Here is a 25,713-nt window from a genome sequence, read left to right as displayed (position 1 = left end):
AGAGGAGATGTTAAGACTTTCCTCTCTTCTTTTGAATATGGGATGTGCCTTATCTAGATCTGTAGGATGGCCCATTCATGCTTTATTTTAAAATGGTGCTCAATCCCTGTGTCTGAAATGAATTTCGCAGAACAGCCAAGAAGATGTTCTGATTTTTTAATGCTTGAAAATTTCTTGTGCTAGAATTATCGTTTACTGAACTAGTGCTTTACTCCAATTGCCAGTGTACAGTTTAGATAAGAATAATGATTTTGAGCTCTTACAAGATATAAAAGCCTGGAAATCATTTGGTGCTCAGATACACGTATCTTCCTGTGGGTCAAAATAATTGTAAGAAAGTTTAGACGTTTTGAACGGGATTAAGAGTATGTGTATGAATTAGAGAGCTAAATTTTGGTTTTGGCACCTGCCATCATGTGATGCAACCAAAGCCTTGAGCTGTCTACAAAATACTCAAGCCTGCGAGCTGCAAAGAGAAGCATGCAGACATCACCAGAGTGTAACCCACAAAGCATTGTCTGCCTGGGACTGGAAATGTACAAAAATTGTCGGGAGTGTCCAGGAGATCTTGAAGCAAGTTGAAGAGATGTGAAAAAATGGCTCTAGCAAGTTTTTCTCAGTAGAGTCCATGATGTAGGTGTTAGTGAAGGGCAGGGAGAGCTTGGCACATCGCTCTGAGTCAGATACAGCAGCAGCCAGCCGGCAGATCAGTGTCCCGGTCTCCAGCTCCTCGTTCCTCTCAGCTGGCCGTGGACTAGTTGCTTCTAAAAATAGTACATGTTACAGATGCTCCTGTTACCACTGCATGAAGGAATGGGATCCTTCTGCTTTGTGTGGGTAGAATTACAGTCCCTGAATATGAGCAGAAGCAGAGCTGCAGGAACCTTGTCTTGGTGGACACTGGTGTCTGGAGCAATTTAAACAGCAGGCAGAAGGAGGGTCTAGCATGCAGTATGCCATTAGACAGGATTGGCTTTTTTCCTTTATTTCGGTTTTGGGAATTGGTATGAAGCACATCCAGATTTTTGGAAGGAAATATTCCTTAGATTTTTAAAATAGAATTCTTTTAGCAAAGACAGTCTTCTGGTGGTTTTTTTTTTGTCTTTTTTTTTTTTTTTTTTAACAGGATTGGTCAATTTAAAGTCAGTTTCATTTTTGCCCTTTTTATGCTTTGTTATTGAAATGGTGCTTACTGGGGGAGAGTACTGTATCCCATTTAAGTTTTAATTCTTTTCTGTTTGTTCATTCTGACTGCTGCTATTTTATAAAGTCAGGCAGAATGTTTTGTTAGCAAACAAGTGGGAAGTATAAAGCAAGCAGCCCTTCCTTTTCTCATAAATGCTTCCATTATTCTTTCTTAGTAGTTAGAATGTTGTGTCATGGGCCAAACTTGAGTTGATAGCTAAGCTAGAAATGATAATACGGTCTTGGTTGTGGGAAATGGATAAAGTTACTGATAAAATTCTTATTTTAAAAGGTGCCTGATGTCTTCTTTAGAGTTGTCTTTTTTAAGTTTAGACTTACTGGCTTTGCTAACACTGAGAGTAATGCTTTCTTTTTTTTTTTTTTAAGTTATTATTGGTTTAGGTTTTTTGTGAGATTGGAGTTTAGTATTTTACTGATAATATCTCACCTTGAACTATTGTTAGTTGTTGGCATGGACTATAAAGAATCGAGTTGCAACCAGTTAAGATAGGATGATACATGTAATAAATACAATATTTATTTTCCTGTTTAAATACTAATATCTAAACATAAATTACATTAAATACTAAACATAAATATGAAAATATTTAGATAGCCACAGAACTGAAAGATCTTGGAGGACGGCTTAACAGTACTGCATATGAATCTGGAAGCAGACACAGACTTAACTGATAATCTGAGTAGCTCCATTTGCTAGAGTATGATACACAATGCTGGGTGGCTGTATGCAGGTTACCAAGAACCTGAGACATGTTTTCACTGAGAATAGTTTCAAGATTGTCTCAACAACTGCCTGTCTATCCTGTACCTTGTGGTAATTCACTGTGGTAAGGCCTGGATCAGCTGAATTTACGTAAGTGAGAAATTCCATATATATATATTTTCATATATATATATGAATGGACCAACTGCTTCAAAGGAGTCCACTGGATTCTGGGTGTACAATAGAATGACAAGTATGGTGCTTGTAGACCAGAGTGGTTACTCTACTTGTGTCTCTCATAATTTTTTCATCTCACACATCTATGTGAATATAGAAAAAATGTTAGATACCTTTGGTAGAAACTCTATCCGAGACCATATTGAGGAATTTCTTGATGTTTGTCTGCTTCAGTGATGTTATACTTGCCAGAAAGTGAAAATCATTCTGTCAGAATTTATTCTGGCTGCTGGTACAAGGTAAATAAACAGAATTGCAAATTTTCCATACCTGGCCCTAAAATTAGATTGTTGAAAGAATTTGAAAGACCTTCGGGACTGTTAGGAGTTGCTTTGACACACTGCTCTTTAATCTTATGCAAACTAAACTAAGCAGAAAATAAAATTGCAAACCCTCCTTACGATCAGAGACTGATTGCTATGTTCTTCAGCTGTTTCATAGAACACTTGGCACCTTACCTCTTTTGGTTTTGCAGATTCCCATTGCTGTAAATTTAGCAGCCTTTCTGCATATATCTGCATCTGTGCTGCTCTGTGAGTTTTCTTTGTAAATCCTGGTCTGAAGACAGGCGTGGAGAGTACTGCCTTAGAACAATAACAGAGATAAGTTTGTCTAACTTTATGTTAATTTAATAGCTTGTAAGCCATTAAAGGACTGATATACAAGGTCAGAAGTAATAATTTCCCTATGCAGTAGTTTTTCTTTAGTCTGAGAGAAGATAATGTTACATTGATTACCCCTACCAAGAGAGGTGAGCCTGTGTCTCTGAAAGCATCATTGAAAAAATGCCTCGCTGTTTGTGTTTACTCTCTCTTCCAATTGCAAAACAGAATTATTGTGTGAGTAGCTTGGGTCATTGTGTTGGAACCATTTGGGATTATTGTGAATTACTCATGGGAACTGTTGCGTCCTGAAAAGTTGGGTATTCCAATGTTTATAAAAAATTAAAAGAAAAATCCTTTACAAACAAGGTATCACTGGGGTAGTTTCAGACAGATTCTGGGAGAATGAGCCCTTGATGGGACCAAAAGATCAACGTTAAATACTTCATTAATGGCCTACTAATGTTTTGTATTTCTTGGTGTGAGGTTGTATAAAATTTCTTCTTCCTTCTCCCTCAGTTAACTGATTAAAGAGGCACCTCAGGGGTGCTGTTGAAGCTTTCTTAAAGAAAACTGAGAGAACACATGAATTAGTGTGCAGGCTGTTCTGTTGCTTAGTGTTTCCACCAAAGCCATCCTAATCACATCCACATTGTAAGCCTACACTGGCATTCATAGATCTGTTAAACCGTCTCCATCTTTCACACAGGACAAGTTTAATTCATTACCTTACCACTTTATGATTGCCTGTGCAGACAGATGGTGATGAAAATGCACAAATAACTTTTAATCTTTCACAGTGACCATAGCTTAAATTTTTGTGCCTTTGTAAACTTGAAATTTTTTTCACTGTAGCTTCATATGTATGCTGTGGCACCCATTTATTTTCTTCATGTTACTGCTAAATTGCTGAAATAATTTCCTCCTTGTCCAGCAGTTGCTGACTTTTGTTCAGTTTTGTTAAGTGGAACTGAACTTACATAACCATGAAGAATAAATTCAGATTGCACTGAAAATGTCCTTTTAAGTTTTGATTTGAAAGCTTAAAGGCTGCACAGATAGAACTGAGGACTTAATTGGGATTTAGAATTTCTATTACTGTATTTAAAATCAGAAAAGATCGTATCTACATTCCTACTCTATTCTGTATTACCTGCTCTGACAATTAGCATCCACTTTGATCCAAAATTTCACTCATCACACAGGAGGTATTCACTAGTCTCATTTCCTCCTTCAAAATAAAAAGGAAGAGGCAGCACCAGAAACTTAAAGATTTAGCTCTGAATCCAAGGTCATCTTGACAGAAACCTAAAACAGTGTGTTCACTTCTGCTTTGGATGTGTAACTGTACTGTTGAGAAAGTAATTTTGGCATACCATGAAGATTTTGCATTGTGTATGGATTGGGAGCCAGAAGATCTCAGAAATATGCAGCTGAGATCCTGTGCCTGTGTCAGTGTGGTAAGGATACTCTTTTGTTTTGTCCACAAAGTGTTGCACTCAAAAATGCGGGTCTTGGTCAGAGTTCTTTGCAAGATTTTTAGCTTCCTTGACTCCCGATAGTCAAGTTTTTTATTGCAAAATTTTCTGTGTCAACTGTGATGTTAGTTATAGAGGAGTACACTAGAGGGGCTCCACTTCATCTGTGTTCTATCATCCATCTACCTTAAGCTTTGCAGTAGTTACCTGTAGTATATATTGCTTTTGGATGTGGAAAATAAAGCACACTTTAAATACTGCATAATGATGTTCTCTGGTCTTTCTTCTGTCATATGCCTGTAGTGAAGTAAGTTGATAAGAAGCAATGTGCTGAACTGATGAAGGGAAAACCCACCTTTATCTTTTGTAGATATTTAGGAAATCTGTGTTCTGATGGGACTCACTCTGCTTTTGCCTCTTCAGCTTGGAATGGCATTTTTAATGTTTACAGAGAATTGTGATTAAAATGCGGTGAAATGAGTTTATTTTCTGTTTCAGGAAGCCGCAATGGCTATGAAGTCTGCAGCATTTCCTCCTTTATCTCCACTAGAGAGCACTACCAGCTGTTCTGCTAAGTTCTCATGTATTTACTGAAATGCTAATTGTGAGGTGGCAGTCCTGGATAAAATGTCACTAGAAATTGTATTGACTTCCTGTTATCTTACCACATGTGCTCATTAAGAGAAATTAGGGGCAGAAGGGACTTTGGACTTCTTCAAGACAAAATTCTACTGTATATAGACCAGCATCTCTTAGACTCATAGAATCACTAAGGTTGGAAAAGACCTCCAAGATCAAGTCCAACTATTAATTGAACACTGCCATATTCACCACTAAACCATGTCCCCAAGTGCCACATCCATGCACCTTTTGAACATTTCCACAGATGGCGATTCCACCACTTCCCTGGGTAGCCCGTTCCAATGCCTGACCACCCTTTCAGGGAAGTTTTTCCTAATACTCAATTGAAACCTCCCATGGTGCAACTTTAGGCCAATTTCTCTTGTCCTATTGCTTGTTACTTGGCAGAAGAGATTGACCCCCACTTTGCTACAACCTCCTTTCAGGTACTTGTAGAAAGCAATGAGTTGCCTACTGAGCCTCCTTTTCTCCTGGTTAAACACTCCCAGCTCCCTCAGCCACTTCTCAGAGGACTTGTGCTCCAAACTCTTCCCTGGCTTTATTGCCCTTCTCTGGACACGCTCCAGCACTTGAATGCCCTTTTAGCAAGGGGTCTAGAACTGAACACAGGATTTGAGGTGTGGCCTCACCAGTGCTGAGTACAGGGGGACAATTGCTGCCCTGGTCCTGCTGGCCACACTGTTTCTGGTACAAGCCAGGATGCCATTGGCCTTTTTGGCTACCTGGGCACAGCTGGCTCATGTTCAGCTGCTGGTATGCAGCACACCCAGGTCCCTTTCCACTGGGCAGCTTTCCAGCCACTCTTACCCAGCCGGTAGTGTGGCTTGGGACTGTTGTGACCCAATGGAATGTTTTGAACTCTTTTTAAGTTGCCAGTGAAGGAAAGTCCATGTTTTTCATAGCCAGTTTCTTCTGCCACTTTGTGATCTGTAGACCTGCCCTATCTTTTTGCCCCCTTCTCAGTGTCACCTTTCTTTAAACTGTTTCATTTTTTTTCCTCTGTGTTTACTGTAGTCAGAACAAATAGCAATTAGGTTTTTTCCTCCATACACACATGCTTTTTGCTTTTAAAAGAGTGGTGTTTTCCTTTCCTCACTCTTGTCGTTGGAGCCAGAGTGGCTCTGTAGTATTGCCAGTGGCGGTGGATGCGAGCATCCAGTGGTGAGACAGCTGCATCTAAAGTCGTTACCAGTGGCAGTGAATGGCTCTGCCTGGCGATACAATGCTCCGAGGGTAACTTGCATCTTGCCAAGGAGGGACCATGATGCCAGCAGGGCCGTGCATGGCTGAGGCCTGTCCTTATCCATGCTGTAGGGATTTGGAGCACTCCTGCTATCAAGGCTGAGGAGGTGAAAGCAGCAGGGGGGGCAGTTGGCTGTGTCCTGAGAGGGTGCTGTGAAAGGAGTCCTGCTGAACCTTGCTGGTTTTCCTATGCTGTGCTACATGGCAGTCACCGAAAAAAAAAAAAAAAAAAAAAAAGCTCTCCTTCTAACTAAGCTCCATCTTTTTCAGTCTTTTGTTGTAAGCTGCCATTCCAAGGGTCTGGCCATTGTTGTTCCCTATATTCATGGATAATGTGGTGAATACTGAAGTGTTTCTGTTGTCTGATTAGTGAAGGTGTGGTCAAAGGGAGAAACATCAATAGGATTTAAATTTTTTTTTTTAGTTTGCAATACTTCATCTATTGTTGAAAGCAGCATTATGGAGAAACTGATTTTCACACTTGTGGATTCAGGGAAGCTGGTACCTTTTTTGTATTTGGATTACTTGTTTCTCTACACTTGTTCAGACAGTGTAGCTTCAGACAAAACTGTGGACTAACCTAGAGAAGAACACAAACGATCGACTGTTTTAATGTGCAGAAGTCTGACTTCTGTTTTGTAGAACGCAGAATTACTTCTCTGTGCTTGTTCAGTCAGTTTGGAGTATTGCAGCAGGCAGCCTCTGGTTTCCTGGCAGAACCTGGCTTGCAGGAATGGTAACTCCTGGCAGGTTCTCAGTCCCGAGTGGAGGGCAAGGATTTAAAATCGCGTATGGCTACAGCTCCTCCCAGTGGCAGGTCCTTCCTTCTCTGCTTCTGCTTGCTGGTGCGGCTATGCCAGACCAAGCGATGTTCTGAGAAATGCCACCCCACAGCATTTTTACAGGAGTGGGAAGGGGTCCTTTTATGTGTGACTGGTAGGATCAGTAATAAGCAATGGGCTGAGTATGTATAGCAGCCTGCTGGACAGAAAAACCGCCAGAAACACAGATGTGGTCTCCCATGCAGCATCACTTCATGCTGTCTCAATAGAGGTTTTAGAGACAGTGTGCCTCCACAAAGGACAAAACTGCTGCTGTTGTTTCACACATGAAATCACCTTCATTTTTCCTGCAGAAAACATGAGATTCATATTCTGTGCACATAGTTAAACTCTCATCATCTGGCATCGTGATTGCTGCAGTGTCCTTTTATCAGGCCTTTACAAATGCAGTTTTGCTCTCGCTGTATCGTCTCAGACTATTGCTGCATGCTGAATTTTATTCTTGTACAGCAAGCCATTTCAAAAGTGTTTGGGCAATGCTTCCAGGAGGCGGTGGAGGAGATACCATGACTGTTGGTGCCAACTGTGTTTGGCTCTATGCCAGTCCATATTGAAATCTTTTCTGTGCTGTTTTTGTAAATATAAAACCTCCGTGTGTTCACACAGTGTGAATATATAACACTTTATTGTTAAAAACTGGACAGGATTTTTGAAAATCAGTTGCTCACTAGACTCCTTTGCATTTCTAATTGCACAGGCATTTACATTTATTGAATTCTGTTTCAGTTCTGCTTACAGTATTTCCTTTCTCTTATATCCTTAATTGGTAAGCTTTTATATACATCGACAGACTTGCACTGCAACATGCAAACTTTCCACCAGGTCCTTGGAGGTTTTCAAGACTTGACTAGTCAAAACCGTCAGCAACTTGATCTGAATTCAGTATTGAACCATCATTTAAATAGAAGGTTGGATTAGAGACCTCCTGAGAATCCCTTAAGTCTAAACTAGTCTAATCTTTTTTCTTTTCCTGGGGAGATTGAAAATCTGGCTCCCTAGTCAGTAGTAGGGGCCAGAGCTTCAGTGCTGAAGGACTAACCCAATGGAGAGTCAAAGAGCAGCAAATGAGCTTCTATTGACTCCTATCAATGTAATGGAGCACCAAACCAATATATCAGAAGTATCCTGTGTTTCCCTGTCTCTCTACTTTGGGTGGAGTGCTGGGGTCTGCTTCAGTTCACATGCATGGCGGCAGAATGAAAAGCTTCCTGGTCCTGAGTGTGTAGCTACTGGCCTCATGTCTGTATGGTTGCCGTCTTTGCTTCCATTGCATCCAAAAAATACTGCTTATACTTTTTATGAATTTTTATGGCTTTTCCCTCTTTTGGCAATCAACTCTAAATCATTAAAATATTGAGTACAATTCATTTGGTAAGATTTTAAAAAGGCCTGTCAGTCTTCTGTTGTAAAAGCAAGTGGTGACTTTCTTATAAAAAAGTTGAGATTGAAATTTTTGCTAATTAGATGATATTGACTATTGTCATTGGAAAGGCTTAATTTTGATTACAAGGAGCTAAACCAGAAGAACACTGGGGAGACAGTAAACTGTCTAAAAAAAAATTAAGAAGGGTTCCTGCAACCCTTTTCTTTTTACAGGCAAAAATCAGACAGCTTTCTGTATGCTGGTATATGTATGTTAATGTATAGCTCTACAGTGCAGTACAGTTGACACCACCAGCACCATCACCCCTCCCCCCCCAATCCTCCTTTCAGTTTCATGGAGTCATAAGGCGATTTTTTTTCATGGTGCTGTAAGATGATTTAGATTAGAAGGCACTTTGGAGGTCATCTAGTCCAGACCCCCCCTCAAAGCAGGACCAGCTTAGATAAAGTTGCTCGGCGTTGCTATCCAGGGTAAGTTTTTAATATCTCCAAGGACAGGTATTCCACAGCTTCTCTAGAAAACCTGTTTCAGTATTTGGCTGTGATGTAAGACTTTTTTCAGAACATATAGTCAGAATATTTGTTCTTGCAACTTGTGTCTGTAGCCTTCGTCCTATCACTATCTGTCTCCAAGAAGAGTCTGCCAGAGAGGCTCTCTGCAGGGTACATTGTCAGTTATGCACAGTAAAAATATCTTTGTTACTTCTCTATGACAGTAAAAGGCCCATAACGTATGAAAGTACCTGAAAATATTTCTAGTCTATTCATTTTAAGACATGAAAATTAATACATTTGGCCTTCTGTAGAAGCATATAAATTTGAGCACTGGTACAGTATAAGCAGCTCTGTCTGGTATAAATAAGTGTAGGAAGATGCTTGTCTTCACAGGAGTTATAGCTTTCAAAGGTAAACTTAGTCAGAATTTTTGATATATGGAGAGAAGTTTGCCTTCAGTGAAGCTATGGGTGGAGTAGGGTATAATTATGGGTCAATACTCTTTGTTCTGTCCAGTGCTAAAACTAATCCTTCATATTTTAGAATCTATGGAAGATTCTTATTTGGTCTGTGCTAGCTAATATGAAGCAGGTTGAACTCCAAAACTTGGAATTTTGGTCCCACAGGAGATCTAAGCTGTCGGAGGGAGCACCGACACCTCCCATCCTTTCCTTCAACTGCCAGCCAGCAGTGACTAGACTGGCAAAGCTCTTAGCTGCCTTCCTGGAAGACACTGGAATTGTTAGCCCTTGGAAGTTAATGAATGAGCTTTTTAAAGGGAGGTGCTCTTGATGGGTTTGGCCAAGGGTCACACTCACTTTGGGAATACCATCCCCTTCTTGCAGCCTCCATGCTTTCATCTGTCCATCAAGACTGATCCTTGTTAGGACCTTTTGTTGCTTGTGTTATTTGGTTTGTGAATTGTGTTCATTGTTAACTTTGTCATCAATAATGCTTTGCAATAAAAGGAAGGTAACTTAAAACAGTGCTTTAATTATTTCCAAAAGAGTTTTCATAAAAATCAATTTTTGATGATTTGACATATTTAATTAAAAAGGTGCAAAAGAAAGTTGCCCAGCAAGTTGCCAGTTGTCTCTGGTTTAACTTGACAAGTGGCTTTCTTCTACAAATTTAACACCCCAATTTTTTCTTCACTCAGTATTCTCAGTGAAAAAGTAATGTGTTTTGGTTTTGTTTTTTTTTTTTTAATAGAATTTTCTGGGACAGTCAGCTTTTGTGTTGATGATTAAGTGGTTGTAGTAAGTGCTGATTAATCAGTGTTGTGTTTGGGGTTTGTTGTTGTTTCTTTTTTCATCCTCTTTGGAACTTCATTTTAAAAATCTTTTTATCTTTTTGTGTAATGTTTTCTGTTGTTAAAAACTTAAGCTAGGTGCATTTTGAATAAACTATTATGCAGCGAACGATCTTGAGTGTTTTCTAGCAACTTAATTAGATACCAATTGCAAATTGAGTTTATAATTCTGTTCTTTAACTTGGCACTTCAAACAACACAAATTAGTAACTTCATGTACCTTTTTCCTTTTTTCTTTGGGAATCCACAAGTACATTTCCAGGGGGCTTCTTCATGCATATTACTCCACTTTGTTCCAGAGCTAAACATAATGCAAAATATTCTTCAGCTGTCAAAGTCTTTTTGCATGAGAACACTGCAGCTAGTGATTTAATATGATAGCCAGCCCTTAATTTTTGATGCTTGTGAAGAAAGTGCTGCTGCTTGTAGTCTTTTTCCTTGAATGGCCTTTGGGAGAGTGACTTGCCTCCAGTGAGATAAAGCTGAAGAGCATCTGTCATTGCCCCAAAACACAACAACCTGGCTGTTTTGATGGTGGCCACTGCTGTCTGCTTGCAGGGTGGCAAAAGGAGAGCTTTTGCAGGATAGTTCATGGATTAAGCTCGTCCTGAGACTGCCTGCTGGAATGGTCTTAATTGAGAGAGCTGATGATAAAACAGAGCATCTCTGTCTATGTTGTGGACTGAGCTGCTTATGAAGCAGTTCCTCAACTGCTGCAGCTTACAGCAAGGCATTTTTAAGGTAAACAAGCACCAATTTAGTTTGGGTCAGGAAGCCACTTCTGTAATTCAGTTGCACAAAATAGATGAATATTTAATAACATACTTGCAGTTGTCTCTTTAACTGAAGTTGTGAAGTATATGCTGATTTGCCCGCTACTGGAGGATGATGAAATATTTAGCTTAATATAAACTTCAATAGAAAATGATTCTTATGGGAAAAATTTAAGGGAAATGCTTCTTTAAATTTGTGTGAACTTTTGAACTTTATGAAATGCTAAAATAAAAATAAAATCTTGGAATTAAAAACTGTGAGGAGAATGGTTTGACGTAGTTACAGGCATCATTTGTACCTAGAATTGACTATACAATTTTTTCTGCTTCTCAGTGCCACAATATTTTGGCTAATCGGTTCAATATGTGACTGATTTACATTGCACACAAATTGAAAACTTTGCATTAAAAATGTGAGTAGAAAAACTAGTGGCTAGGAATATAAACTCAGTGGAAAGCTGAGAAAGTATGACTTTCAGATTCCTGAAGGTAACATGGAAAGTTCCTAAAAATCTTCAGCATATCTGACATGCTCCAAAGATACGTCTGCTTAGCTGGGGAGACTAATATTCAGTGTCTTTCATCACAGAATCCTGGAATAGTTTGGGTTGGAAGGGACCTTAAAATCATCTAGTTCTGACTCCCCCTGCCATGGGCAGGGAACCTTCCACTAGGCCAGGTTGTTCAAAGCCCCATTCAGCCTCACCTTCACTTCCAGGGATGGGGCATCTGCAACTTCTCTGGGCAGCCTGTTCCAGTGCCTCATCATCCTCACAGTAAAGAATTCTTCCTAGTATCTAATCTTAATGTATTCTTTTTCAGTTTAGAACCAGTCTTCTTTGTCTTATCTCCACATGCCCTTATAAAAAATCCCTGCCCAGCTTTCTTGTTGGCCCCCTTTAGGTGCTGGAAGGCTGCACTAAGGCCTCCTCAGAGCCCTCATTTTTTCCAGGCTGAACAACCTCAGCTCTCTCAGCCTGTCCTGATAGGAGAGGTGCTTCAGCCCCCTGATCATCTTTCTGGATCTCCTCTGATTCTGTTCTAAAAGAATCATGGACCTATTAAGTTGGAGACCCCAGAGCTGGATGCAGCACTCCAGGTGATTCTCACAAGAGCAGAGGTGCAGAATCCCCTCCCTTGCCCTGCAGCCCATGCTGCTTTTGATGCAGCCCAGAATACAGTTGGTTTTCTGGGCTGCCAAGTGCCTGTTGACAGGTGATGTTGAGCTTCTCCTTGACCAACACCCCCAAGTCTTTCTTCTCAGGGTTGCTCTCAGTCCATTCTCTGCCCAGCCTGTATTGGTGCTTGGGGTTGCCTTCAGGCAGGTGCAGGACCTTGCACTTGGCGTTGTTGAACTTCACAAGGTTCAGATGGCCCCACCTCTCAAGCCTGTCCAGGTCCCTTTGGAGTGGCAATGTGTTGAACACACCACACAGGTTGGTGTTGTCAGTGAACTTGCTGAGGGAGCACTCAGTCCCACTGTCCAGGTCACCAAAAAAGCTGTTAAACAGCGCTGGTCCCAATACCAGCCCCTGAAGTACACCACTCATCACTGGTCTGCGCTTAGACGTTGAGCCGTTGACCACAACTCTTTGAGTGTCGCCATCCAGACAATTCCTTATCCACTGAGCAGTCCACCTGTCAAATAAATGTTTTTCCAGTTTTGAGACAAGGTTGTTGTGCTTTGCACGAGTCTAGGTAGATTACTTCAGACACTATTCCCTCATCCACCACAGTTGTAACTCCACTGTGGAAAGCCACCATAATTGTCAGGCATGATTTGGTCTTAGTGAAGCCATGTTGGCTGTCACCAGTGACCTCTTTATTTTCCATGTGCCTTAGCATAGTTTCCAGGAGGATCTGCTCCATGATTTTCCTGAGCATGAAGGTGAGACTGACATGCCTGTAATTCTCTGGGTCTTCCCTGTTTCCCTTTTTTAAAAATGGGGTTATGCTTCCCCATTCCCAGTCAGTGGGTACTTTTTTAGACTGCCACAACTTCTCAAATATGATGGATAGAGGCTTAGTCACTTTATTTGCCAGTTCCCTCTGGACCCATAGATGTATCTCATCATGTCCCATGGACACACACCTTCATGTTCCTTAGATGGTCTGAAACTTCATCTTTTCCTACAGCAAGTAGTCCCTCATTTTCCCAGTCCCTGCCTTTGCCTTCTGTGACTCAGGTGGTGCAACAGAAAATGTGCTGGTGAAGACTGAGGCAGAAATGTTGTTGAGTACCTCAGCCTTCTTCATGTCCTGGACAACCAGGTCTCCCATTTCCTTCTGGAGGGGGTCCACATTTTCCCTAGTCTTCCTTTTATCACTGATATATCTACTGAAGCTTTTTCTGTCTTCATAGTTGCCTCTGGCCAGATTTAATTCTGTAGGAGCTTTAGTTTTCTTAAGGTTATGCCTTTCTGCTCAGACAACTTCTCTGTATTCCTCCCAGGCTACCTTGCTGTTCTCCCAGGCTGTCCTTGCTGCTACCTTCTGTAGCCTCCCTTTTTGTGTTTGAGTTTGTCTGGGACATAATTGTTTATCCATGCAGGCTTTCAGTTTCTGCCTGATTTCCTCATCCTTAGGATGGATCTCTCCTGAGTTTGGAGGAGTCAGTTCTTGAATATAAGCCAGCTTTCTTGGGTCCTTCTTCCCTCAGGCTTTATGCTATGGTATTCTACCAGATCCCTGATGAGGCCAGAGTCTGCTTTCCTGAAGTTCAGGGCAGTGAGCTTGCTGTGCGCCCTACTTGCTGCCGTAAGGATCTCAAACTCCACCATTTCACTGCAGTCCAGGCTGCCCTTAAGCTTCACAGTCCTCACCAGCCCCTCCTTGTTGGTTGAGAGCAAGGTCCAGCACAGCACCTCTTCTTGTTAGCTTCTCTGTCACTTGGAGATGGAAGTTATTACCCACACATTCCAGAAACCTCCTGGATTGCTTATGTCCTGCTGTGTTGTGCCTCCAGCAGATAGTGGGATGGTTGAATTCCCTCATGAGGACTAGGGCCTGTGAACATGAATCATGTCCTATCTGTCTGTAGAGGACCTGATCCACTCACTCTTCCTGACCAGGCAGCCTGTAGAAGCCCCCCACTATAATGTCACCTGTCCCTGCCCTCCTTTTAATCCTGACCCACATAAGCTCCTGATCAGCTCCTCATCCATCCACAGGCAGAACTCCATGCACTCCAGCTGGCCACTAATGTAGAGGACAATACCCCTCCTTGTCTGCCCTGCCTGTCCTTCCTAAAGAGCCTGTATCCTTCCATTCCAACAGTCCAGTCATAGGAGCCGTTCCACAACATCTGCATGGTGCCAAGAAGATCACAGCTAACTCTTTTTGTTTATTCCCCATGCTGCCTGTGCTTGCATAGAGGCATTTCATCTGGGCCCATGATGAAGCCAACTTACTGGCTGAAGTGGCTGGAATTGCCTTGTGATGCTCTCTGACTGACCTGCGATCCTGCTCCAGGCTCTGGGCATCTCTTGCTGGCACTGGCATCAAACTGGTATGAGTGGGATGAATTGAAGTTCCCCACCCCCGACACTGTTAGTAAAGCCCTCTTCACTGGCTTGGTGAGGCTATGGCTGAAGATACGCTTCCCCTTCTCTGACAGATGGAGTGCATCAGCCCCTGAGAGATCCAGGTTTCTCAAAGCAAGTCCCATGGTCTAGGTAGCCCCTGGCAGGGGTGCCAGTCCTGGAACCATTTGGTGATTTTCCAGATTCCACTGGCCCTTTCAAATCCATTTGACTGGAAGGATTGATAATAAAAATCTACCTGTGCTCCAGAGTTCCTTATTGTCACTCTCAGGGCTCTATAATCCTTTGTACTCCTCACATGCTTCTGGCTGTACCACTGGTGTCCATATGAAACATCAGCAGACAATAGTATTTGCATGTTTTGACCAAGTCACTCCTAGCTAATGAAATATAGAAGTTTATTGTTTATGTAAAACTGAAACACTGAAGATATATCAATTAGAAGGCCTGAGATACATCAGTTAAAATCTCCAAGAAAACATGTGAGAGAACTTTCCCTCGTGTCTTGTTGATTTCAGTTTTAGTCACTGAGAAATTCAATATTTGTGTTCAGATTGTATCTAATTTTTCTCATGCCAGTTCAAAACCTTAGTGCCTAAGAGTTTTGGAATTACTGGAAATTTTTCTGTTGTGGAATGCATGAGACACAGGGTGTACTAGCCATCCTGAGGAGTGAATGCAGCAAATCGTAACAGCATTGCAGCTGTGATGGGATAGAAGAGTGAGTAAAACCAGGCTTGTTGTGCAGTGAGGGGCAGGAGAGGAAAGAAGAGAAATATCCCTTGTTAGACCAGCTAACAAAAAGGGAGGGAGTGGAATTTTCTAGTGTGTGAATTCTTAGGGGTAAATGGAAATTGCTAAATTGCTTACACTGATTAACTAAGTAAAGCATTTAATTTACTTGAAGTTGATTTAGTTAGGTTATGGCAGACAAAAAAAAAGCATGAGCTAACTGTGACTTCACCTTGACTGTGTCCCTAAGCACTCTATTTACAGTGCTACAACAAATGAAATGAAATAAGGTTTGTTTTGAATGGCAACTACACGAATGACGATTGACCCTTTTTATGCTCTTAAAGGTCTTGGTGTCATTGTCGCCTTCTCACCCACTGCCGACTAACTGAAAGAGGAAAAAGATGAATCCCCAAACAATGAAAAATAAGCCAAACAATAAAACATCAGCTGGTCTAACAAGATCCAGTGCTATCCTGTTTTATGTTTTTCAGTATCACCTTTAGGAAACTAAACTGGGAATGGATTGCCTGGGATGCACTGTACTACGCACCATATCTTGATCTTGCTTTAGGGCGAAAGTAGTTCCTGAAGTTTGAAAACCAGTAAGCCATATATTCTAAAGATGACTTGTAAATTGGATGTTCTGGGACCAAAGATTTTCAGAACTGTAGAGAAATTGAATACTTTGTCTTAATTATAAAAATACAAACTGTTAAAAGGCATGTAATCAGATGCGAATTTTGCAAGATTCTTGTATTTCCACTTTCAGTTAATAATTTTAAGTTATTAAACCTTTCATGACTTTGTATGGCTTGCTTTATCTGCTCTAGCTGCTTACTGTGAAGTGGTTGCAGGGATGCCTATATGTAAAACCTGGCTCCCAGTATGTGCACAGGTGACCTGACTGCTTAATTGGTCTTTCACATCTTAATTAAATGTTGTTAACATACAAGAAAATAACGAGCCTTAAAACAGAAGAATCAGTAGTAATTCAGAAGTAAAACCTTGTTTTGGTAATACAGAATGAAGTCTATTTAGGATGTTACATTGATGGCTGATCATTCTGTATCACTAGGGTACTTGTTCTCAGTCAGCTCTTCTCTTCTTCCCCTGTGATGGTGGATCCAGTTGCTGCACTAATGCAATGGCAACTGTGGACAATTAAATGCCTGGAGTGCTTTAAGCAGCACATCAGATCACATCCAGCTCAAGCCTCCTCTGAGCAGGGTTTGGAATGTTTATTGCTATGACTTCACAGTTTTTGAGTTTTCTTCTCCCTGGCAAGCTGTCTGCAGCATGTCAAACCCCTTAACAACTATTTCTCCTAAACTTTGGTCCCAGGAAAAGAAACAAAAGCTACTTATTTCTCCCATTAGCTGTTGTCTTCTTGTCCTGCCTTCAGGAAGAATTGTATCCTTCCTTTTCTATCTGCTCATTAGTAATACAGTAAGTAAATAACTTAGTCTTTAACTTTCTTACTTTACCCAAGTGCCCTAAGCATAGTAAGCATTAGTCCAGTTTTATTGACAAGGAAGTGAGGAACATAGCAACAAATTATTTCATCAGTGTGCTATATGACATCTGTGGATTTGGTTGTGCTTGATTTCCTATGGTAAACCTGCTGTCTCAAACAGCAATGTCCCCAATCTCCTCCCTGGCTGTATTCTAGCCTCCATGTCACCGTCTCCCTCTGTATTGTGTGATAAAGTCATGTGCAGCATAGCAGAGTTGTCTAGATTGGCCATCTTATGAAGTGTGGCCTTTTTTTTTTTTTTCCTGTGTTTTTTATCCAAATCAGTATTCTTATTTTTCCCTGTCCAACTAAATGAACAATTATACCTCTGTATTCCCCTCTGTATGGGAGGGAGAGTAGTTTGAAACAAGGAATCGTTGGCTGTGTAACCTGACATAAGCAACAAAACTGCTATGATTGAAACTAGTGTTAGGCTACAGTTTCTGAGCACTTTAAAGTAGGCAGTGTTACTGAAATAAATTCTGCTGATCAGCTTCTGACTCATGAGTTCTAGAAATTTTGGAGCATCTGTGCAGTGATCTAGATCTCAGAATTGTTGCAGGATAAAACTAATTATCTCAATAACATCTAAAATGCTTGTGCAATCTACACAGGTTCTTGTGCCAGCACAAGGCCAAGGGTGTCATGGGGGTGGAAACACTTGAGAGGGGAATGAAGTATGTTTTTGAAGCCAGTGTAAGTGGTATTGCTGCCATTGCCTGTCAGCCTGCAGCAGCCTCAGGTGAACTTCCCTGCTGTGAGTACTGATACTGGGCTGCTCTAGTTCAGTAAAATTCAAGATGTGACCGTAGTGGGAGTTAATAGCCCTGTGCTGGTGTGTGTTTAGCTACTGTCATTAGGGATGGAGCTTGCCTCTGGTTTTGAGTTCTGGCACACACTTCAGGCTTGTACTAAAGCATCTGTACTGCTGTTGTTGCTTGTGTTGTTGCTTGTCTCGGTATAGCTCATGCATGATAATACCTTGATTTTTCTGTGTAGAAAATGGATGGCATGCCATGCAGAGGTAGGGAGAAGCTAATTGCCCTTTTTCTTCTGTCCTGCAAATAAATTGATAAATACATTTGATACTTTAGGAAAGATTAACCATTGCTTCAGATCTTTTTTGTATCACTCTCTGATTTTGGCATAGATGAAAGTAGTAGAAAGTATATTAAGAGATTCTGTATACAGCAGTCATAATAATGGAATGTCCTCATAGGTTGTTCCTTGCCCCTCAACCTCAGCTTAAGAATGGGTATGCTACGTATTTTTGTGAAAAAATTCTGCACTGCATCTAAATATATGCAGATTTGTTTGTTCGGAGGAGGCTGATGAAAGAGTGTAATTTCTGTTTACCTTGACTTAGATTGTATTTTGTATTTTTATCTATTTCACTTTTAGAGATGAAGTTCATTTTGTTAAGGAAATGTGGAGTATCCTCTAGGAAGTACAGGTTGCAAAATGCCCACTTTCTCTGACTTATAGCTTTGGATTACCTTAACTTTTTTTTTTAGCTGGAGGACACATTTTCCCTTCTAGGATTACCAGATTGATGATCTCATATGAAAAAAGTGAACAGGCAAAGTGCTTTTTTCCCTCTTGCGTCAACATCTGTTAATGTTTTCTGCTGTTACATGCAGCCAGCTTCTCCTATTGAGAAAGCTAACAGGACCATAGAACATAATTGTGTTGTGATGAACTTGAATCTAAAGTAAAAATAGTTTTTTAAACTTTCATAACCTACTGGTGTTAAGCTAGCATTTTCCCATGTGATTCACTCATACAGATTGTATTAACTGTAGCTATGGCTAATGCTGTGCAGAAAGATCTGGACCGTGGCTTCCAAAGGGTTAATGAAAATGCACTTGGCAGTGAATAAGGACTTCAGACAGAGTATTGCAAAAGGTAATATTTATAGTAAATATTTTGCCTTACTGAAAGCCTGCAGGTGGGGCTAGAGTTGAGAAACGGGGAAAGAATATCTGTTTTTTGATAATGGTTATGTTAATGTTGTTAGCTTTTATTTGAAGTAGCCAGTGTTCTCTGAGTTTTTTATGTCTCAAGCATAATAAAGGCCAATCCACTAGTTTCACGCAGCCTGGAGAGCATAGAGGATTAGAATAGCTCCATTGTTGTTGTGGTTCTTGATTTAACATGAGATATAGTGGAAATACTGATCTTTATAAGGCTCTTGTCCTTCTCTCTTGAACTTTGAAATGGGCTTGTAAGGTTTCCTATTTGAAATATTCCTACTGGTTTAACCAGAAAGTGAAGGTCTGCTGTCTTTCACACTCAGACATGGAAAATTTCTGTCTCTCTTGCTTTTGGTGTGTTATTTTTTGCTTGTTTTTGCATTTTCAAAAAATGTTGCTGAAAAACTGAGTTTCATTAATCTAACCTCTATCTGCAGCTCTGTGAACACCTAGATTATGAATGAGAGTAAGTTGCGTTTTGAGAAGAGTGTTAATTCTGAATATTGCTTGAAATTACAGCGAACAAAAAGAATTGCAGGTCTTGCTTTATGGTGTGATTTGACATGATATTTTCTTTATCGAATGGTTGACTGTTTTGCCACTGATAACTTCTTGTGTTTTGCCCATTCTTCCCAGAAATACACCTTGCTGGATGATGTGGTATTTTTTCCAGTAACAGGGAAGGAGTGGAGTCACACCTTCCTTGTCACTTAGCAGGACCCACCTGTGAAGAGGCAGTAGTGTCAGTCTGCTGATATTCTGTAAACATTAGGCTTTCGTGACACATAAATGTAAGATTATGTCCCTGTTACTTCTCATCCCTCCCCATATGCCCCAGGGAAACAAAGGCACCAGGGGTCACATACAAAGTCTTGGCAATGTTACTTCTGGCAATGCTACATGAAGGGTTTGAAAACAACCATTTAAGACTCATATTTGTGCCTTACCAGGCCAGCAGCATTCTCTTCCAAGGGTGTAGCAGGAATTCCCTGGTTGTTATCCTGTGCTGCTTGGGGAAAACTCACCATCCTGACAGAGGTGATGGTGTGTCTGTTCTGAGAAGCTAGTTGTCCTCATTCTTGTCTCCGTCAGTAGTAATGGAAATGGGTGGCTCTGAAATTTGCAGTAGATGGCAAGCTACTTGCTTCCTCTTGGTATTTGTTGCAGGCTAAGGTGTTGTAGCAACATCCCTCTTTCCATAAGATGTCAGTTTTCTTTCACAGTATTGTGGGATTTTGTTTCACTGCCATTATTTGAAAAGGAGTACCTCTCATAAGTAAGTCACCTTAAAAAAGAAGTACCAAGCATAAATTGATAGTGTTTCCTTCTTTAATAAGCAGCTAGCCTGAAACAAGAGCTCTGAAGGAAAGAAACATTTTGGTGCTTGCCCTGAGAGTTACCTCTGAGGAAAATATTAACTATTTCAACACTGGGTTGTAATCTGGGAGTCAGCTGAATGCTTATCCTAAGCTCCTCCCCAAAACTCTAAAGGAGGAAAACCACCATCAGTTAAAAAAAGGCACATGTCCATATGTTCAACAACTTTTAATACTTTCGATGTAATATTTTCAGTATACTGAAAATGCATTGGTAATTGTCTCGGTTTTGAAAGACAGGTGTCTGCTAAGGAAGGCAGAGGCCCCCTTGAAGTGGCAGATATAACCCCTTTTCCCTCCAAGTTATTATATTTTGAAATCAAGAGCCTTTAGGCGAAGATGTGGGAAATAGGAATAACAGTTCCTTACTATATATATATATGTATATAACCAGTCAAACAAAACAACAACAACTATGGCAGTAACAGCAATCACAAACCCAGTGCCAGCCTTCTCGGCTGTCAGGCTATTTCCCCTCGGGTGCAGTTCCGCTCGCAGCCGGCAGGGGCGCTGGCGGCTCCCGGTGAGCAGGGCAGGTGCGATGGTTCCCCCGCGGCTGCAGGGGGCGCTCCGGAGCGAGCTCGGGAAACCCGCGGCTCTGGTGCCCTGGGATCCCGGGAAGGATGGAACAAAGGCTTCACAAACCCCTGGGCAGCTGATCCCGGGCTCTCAGGAACAGCAGGCTGAAACAGCAGGCTAGAACGGCGGCTGGAACGGCAGGGACGGACGCAAATCCCGGGTGGCAGGCGAGATGTATCCAGATGGGAGAACCCCACGGACGCCCAGGCAGGCAGGGCGAGCAGGGCTACAGCGTAGCGAAAGCTCGAAGCAGCAGCGGGGCAGGGCAGCCACAGCTCGGCCTCCAGCAGGGCAGGGAAAGCGGCTTTTGGGGTCCCGGCGTTGCTTCCAGCAGGAAGAAAGAACGGCCAAAAAAGAAAGAAGCAGCAGCTCCTTTCTCTGCAGCTTCTCTCTCCGGACGCTCAGAGCGAACTGACCCCACACCCAGGTGTAGACAAAGGAGTAGCCAGGCCCGCCCCACTCCCCTTTTTGTCTTTCTTAAGTACAGCTATTTGTCCCCTAGCAACATGCATATGGGAGAAAATTCCTTTAACAGGAAAAAAAACTAAGACTAAACTAAAACCCCAACAGTAATATATGGTAGTATGAATTTATTCTTGAATGATTGCTGAGTTTTTGTATTCAGTTAGTTTATAATCTTCAGCTGTTTCTGGTGCTGTGCAGAAAACTGTCTTTTACATGTAGTTTTTATGGAAGCGGCAAGAAGAGAAGGAAAAGTGGAGACTACTAAAGCTGTAAGTCCGTTCCTGGAGGAGAGGAAGGGCTCCTGTGCAGATGTCCCTGTATTTAGCTGTAACAGCTCCATACCTAATTGGGTGCGAGTGGTTGCTGCTGCCTGTGTTCATGACTCAAGTGTAGGCTTCCTGTCTAATGCCAGCAACCACATGTCTATCAACAGCACCACTCAAGCTAAGTGATTTTAGCTCCCAAGCCAAATTATGAATTCTGTTGTTCTTAAGCCCACTAGAAAAGGCATTCAGAAATCTGCCACTGGATCATCTCCTGCTCTCTCAGGAGACGTCCTCACAAGCCTCACGCTGATTGCCCTCATTTGACTGTACTCACTGTGTGAGCTAAACCTTTTATTGTCTCACATAGCTGGAAGATGGTAGAAAGGACGTTCTCCTGTTTTAGCAGGTGCTGGGAATTGTTAAAGAGGTGTGATTTTTTTACTTAGGTAGTCAGACCAGATGAGAAGATAAATATAATTCCTCTGGAGAGCAATGTAGAGGGAAGTTAGCTAGAGGGGCAGAACCAGGGGCTGGAGGAATCACTCAGTCACAGTCAAAGAAATGTTGGTGATGTTGCAGGGTTTGTTTTGGTTTTGGGTTTTTCTCTTGCTTGTTTTCTTGCTCGCCTGCAATAAAGGCAACTGAACACATGGAGTGAGAAAGACTTTGTTAGAAAACTTGTCATCAACAAAGGGAGTCAGGTGCGAGATGGGGACCTGAGGAGGTGCAGCCAGTGTTTATCCTGCACAAGCTTGTACAAATTGCGGTTTTGGAACAACGAGTTCTCTTTTTCAATGCCTTTTTTTTTTTTTTTTTTTTGTGATTCCTCTTGTGCAAGAGGGGGAAGAATGAGCCTGAGGTTGATTACCCATTCATCTCTCCCCACCCCAAAGAGATGGAGGGGGTCTTGAGAAAAGCTGATGAAGCTGAAAACCACCACTTCTGTTACATTGTGTCTTGAGTGAAATTGGATATGCCCTCATATATCCTTCTTTTAACTGCTTTGAAATCTGTCTGTAGAGGGGCAGTGTACTCATCTGTTGTGATGGTGTTTTTTAAATTTCTGTTTTGTTTTATTATCTCTGACATGAGAACTCAAATACCCAAAGACCGTTTTCAGATCTTTAAGTTGCAATCTTGAGAGCTCAGCAGATGATGCAATTTTTAAAGCAGTTTGCTGCTTCTCCCAATGTAGGATTTCAAAGTTTTTATTACCAGTAGCAAATCTTCAATTAGAAGCTATCTGTTACCTGTATACCTATTGTACTCGCGTATGAAAGGAGTCCTAGTTCTTTTATGTGCACCCATATGAAGCAGCTTTTGGATTTTGAAGAAAAACATAGCTTAGGTTGAGTTTATAGCACTACAAGTTCCTCTATTACCTTAATTAGGTTTGTGAAACTTCATTCAGATTGCTGTCATCTCCCTTTCAAGAAGCCTACATTCTGATCTTGTGGTGATTTTTTGCTCTGCACAAACACATATATTCCGACTCTAGTAATAAAGTTAGGTATGTATTGAAAACAGCTTGGTTTTTTTTTAAGCAACAATTTGAGCATAACTTTGAGAAGATCCATTCATTTGAAGGAAGCATGCAGCCAACCCTTTTCTTGGCCAGTTATTGAGAAGGGGGTTGCTGTGCATATTGGATTTATTTTCTAAGGCAGTGGAACTGGCTGCAGACAGAGCAGGGGAGTTGGCCATATCCTGTGGCAAGCTCCAGGGTCTCTGGTGCTTCCAACTGTCTTTTGGGAGAGTTGCCTTTAAACTCATTTAACTGTTGTGAGAGGTATCTTCCATCCTTCTAAACCCATTGAAGTTATAGCTTCTCTTGCATTCTCTTGCTTTTTTCCAAATATGTAACAAATAAACCAGTTGACTTTTTTCAGTTTTAGCATCTTACTGTGTATCAGCTGTGTTGTATGTTTAGAACTCTGCAATAAGTTTAGACATTTAAACTTTACAATGTCTTTTATATAATACAGTGATTTTGTCCTAATTGTGCATTACTAATTACAGGCTACTTTCCACAGGTTCAAAGTTGTATTTGATTACTTGTTCAGTAACTATATTTCATAATTTATATATTGTTTCTGTATGTATATCTAAGCTGCACTTTTTTACTTACACTTTTCATAGTCTACTGTCTTTTCCCCTCTGTGTCCAAGTGATATTTCATCGGCGCTTAAGAGCGTCTGGCTGCTTGCCTATTGAGATTTTGCATGCAGGAAAGCATGGCCTTAGCATACAATCATGTCTCCTTTACATTTTTTTTTTAAAAGAAACAGTCTGTGGCTTGTGATGAAGAATATTGCAAGAAAGCTTTGTTAGCATGATAAATGTTTCTTTAAAACCATAAACAACCCTGCTCTGTTTTAAAGTTTGGATTTGACCAAGTTTGTGGAAGTTATGAGAGCTAAGATAATGATCAAAATTGCTGGTATTCTGAAAGGTAACCACAGTTCTGAGGATGTTGTGTTCATGACTGTCCTGTCAATGAGTATTACGGAGAACATGATACATTTAATACTTTAGTTAGAAACAGAGACAAGAAAAAGATTCATAGCAAGAAATTTTAATTTCAGGTGAAACATGGGGAATAAAGTTTAATTTAAAGTTTTACTGATCAGAAACAAGAAAAATAAAATAAACAAAATATAGTGGTACCACTCGTGTAAAATTTAAGCAAATCTGTCTTCATGTTTTAGGTGGCACCATAGGATGCTTTTGGTGAGGAGAAAAAAGTTTGTTCTTCTCTTAACTGTGTCACTATGAGTAGGACTTCAATTCTGCTGTCCATAGATAGAAACCCCCCCAGTAAAATTACTTTAATATTCTTAAAGATATTAATTTGTGTTGCAGATACTTCTTCTATGAAACTGTGGCTGTCAGTCACTGGCTCTATCTGCATGCACCAGGGGATCAATAGTACATTAAGGAAACTGACTTGAGGAGGAGAAGGATTCATAAATAATAAATAGCAGGCTGCACTGCTGGCACTTCATCTCTACCGAGAGTAATACAAATTCTAGTGAAGTACCCTTGTACTTCCTAACCCTATTAGGCTTGAAACCATTATCCCAAATATTGATGCTTTCCTTTAGTCTATTTCTTGTTAAGAAGTATGTCTGTGTAATCCTTAACTACATGCTTCCAGAGGAAAAGGCTAGTCTCTATATTAGAAATACAGGTACAGTAAGAACACTTGTGTAAGAACTCATCTGTAGTCTACTGAGAGACCAGGATTTGAAGCAAGGGGATTTTGGGGCTGCTTTCAGCATTTTCTTAGCTCTATAAACAGTAGATGCTTCTGTAAAGAGATTTTTGTGGTGTGCAGGATATGTGAAGTGTTGAGCATTGGAGCATGATTCTTGCACTTTAAATCTGTGTATTAATGTTTTTCATTAGCTCTCTCTGCTTCCACATCCTGCACATTGCTGGCAAGCATGCATCAGCAATAAGACTTTCTTCAGTAATGTGTCTGAGATATCTCTGAAATGTGCCTGGTCAGAGCTATAGCTGCTTTTTTTGGAAGTTGGTTCCTTTCAAGACATTTAAGTAATTTCACCTGATATTATTTTAAATGTTCAATATAACGTGCTCTTTCGATGAATAGCCATGTAGAATCAGCACGGGAAGAGCAAAGTCCTTGGCAATGCCAGCTCAATTGCATCTGCAGATGAGGATTTAAAATTCTATGCAGCAGACAGTACCTCCAGCAGGCGAGTAAAAGGTTACTGCATTATTTTGCTTGTTTGCATCTGTAGTCTTTATCTATGGAAGGTTTTTTTTTACCGTTCAATTTGTTGTGCATGCTTGTATATAGGTACTACTGGAAATCGATTTAATAGGAACATAAATATAAAAAGGGCAGAGCAAGGTGAAGGGAGAGGCTCAGTTCAGCTTTAAACCAAGGAAAGGGAGGGGGGAAGAGAGAGGGAATAAAGGGGAGGGGAGAGAGCAAGAGAGAAATTAAGCTTTCAATACATTGTGAAAGCAAGAAGTTCTTTTCAGCTGCTTTCACATCACTTGTATTTTTCTTAACCTTTTGCTAAAAAGGATGCTATTGAACAAGCACTGATAGCTCTATAAATGCAAGTGACAATTATTTCAAGTCAGATTATCTCGTAATCAGGTTAAGCAATTGTGTTAATGTGAGACCTTCTACTTTCAAGAATAGTATTGCATACCATACCATCTTAAACCAATTAAAATGAGCTTTTTACAATACTATTTGCATTTTTTTCCCCATGAAAAGGCAAAAAGTATACAGTTACTGCATCATGATCTCTTGCAAAAAAGAAAATTTTTCCAGCAGTAAGTTATTTTTTGTGTATTAAATTGGGGGG

General features: G+C 40.8%; 1 protein-coding gene across 1 annotated transcript in view; it reads left to right on the top strand.

The window, feature by feature from the left end:
• FBXW7 (F-box and WD repeat domain containing 7) overlaps positions 1-25,713 on the top strand; it is a 181,400-nt gene that overhangs the window by 21,107 nt on the left and 134,580 nt on the right. The gene's annotated exons all lie outside the window — the stretch shown is intronic.

This window comes from Corvus kubaryi, unplaced genomic scaffold, assembly GCF_017639235.1.
Source record: "Corvus kubaryi isolate FWS band 111438036 unplaced genomic scaffold, C.kubaryi_AGA036_p1.0 71, whole genome shotgun sequence".
Classification (NCBI taxonomy): Eukaryota; Metazoa; Chordata; class Aves; order Passeriformes; family Corvidae; genus Corvus; species Corvus kubaryi.
This window is presented reverse-complemented; position numbering and strand designations above follow the sequence as displayed.